At 38.5% G+C, this 776-nt stretch overlaps 1 protein-coding gene across 1 annotated transcript in view; it reads right to left on the bottom strand.

The window, feature by feature from the left end:
* Positions 1–776, bottom strand: part of VPS54 (vacuolar protein sorting 54 homolog (S. cerevisiae)) — a 107,294-nt gene that overhangs the window by 100,554 nt on the left and 5,964 nt on the right. The window lies entirely within an intron of this gene.

Genomic DNA, 776 nt, shown 5'->3' with positions numbered 1-776 from the left:
TCAACTTCAAAATCATCTTTTCAAAAATTCAAATCTGATTAGGTTACTCTTCTTAAGAATTGTTTATTTTTTCTCCTTAAGAATTCTTTGATAGTGATGTATATCAAATCTATCAAGTCTAAAAACTCATAAAACCCCTTTACAATCTGGTCCTAATCTGCCCCTCAGTTTAACCAAATTACAAAAAGGCATTAAAAATGACCAGGAACAGAAGACAAAGCAATGTGACCACAGATTGGTGTGATATGGCTACAAGCCAAGGAATGCCAACAGCCACCAGAAGCTGGGAGAGGCAAGGAATGGATTCTTCCCTAAAGCCTCTTGAAAGATGGTGGCCCTGTCAACTGACACCTTGCCTTAGGCACAGTGAAACTGATTTCAGACTTCCAGACTACCAAACTATGAGAGAATAAATCTCTGTTGTTTGGGGGGAGAGGAGTGGGGGGGGGCAGAGCATGATTTTCTTGACATAATTATTATAATTTCAAAATTTTACTTTATTCACTCTATGGAAGAAAAACACCACAAAATGTGATGCATCACCACAATATTCACACACAAACATCCACTCTATGAATCCCTTTTAGTCAAAAAGCCAACTGTTTGAATATAAAATTCTCCATATCCACAGCATTTTTTGCCATGAAAATTCCCATTTTCTTTTCTTTCTTTCTTTTTGGCAGCTGGCCAGTACAGGGATCTGAGGGATCTGAACCCTTGACTTTGGTGTTATAACACTACATTCTAACCAACTGAGCTAACCAGCCAGCTCCCCC

Source organism: Galeopterus variegatus, unplaced genomic scaffold, assembly GCF_000696425.1.
Source record: "Galeopterus variegatus unplaced genomic scaffold, G_variegatus-3.0.2 Scaffold5661, whole genome shotgun sequence".
Taxonomy (NCBI): Eukaryota; Metazoa; Chordata; class Mammalia; order Dermoptera; family Cynocephalidae; genus Galeopterus; species Galeopterus variegatus.
This window is presented reverse-complemented; position numbering and strand designations above follow the sequence as displayed.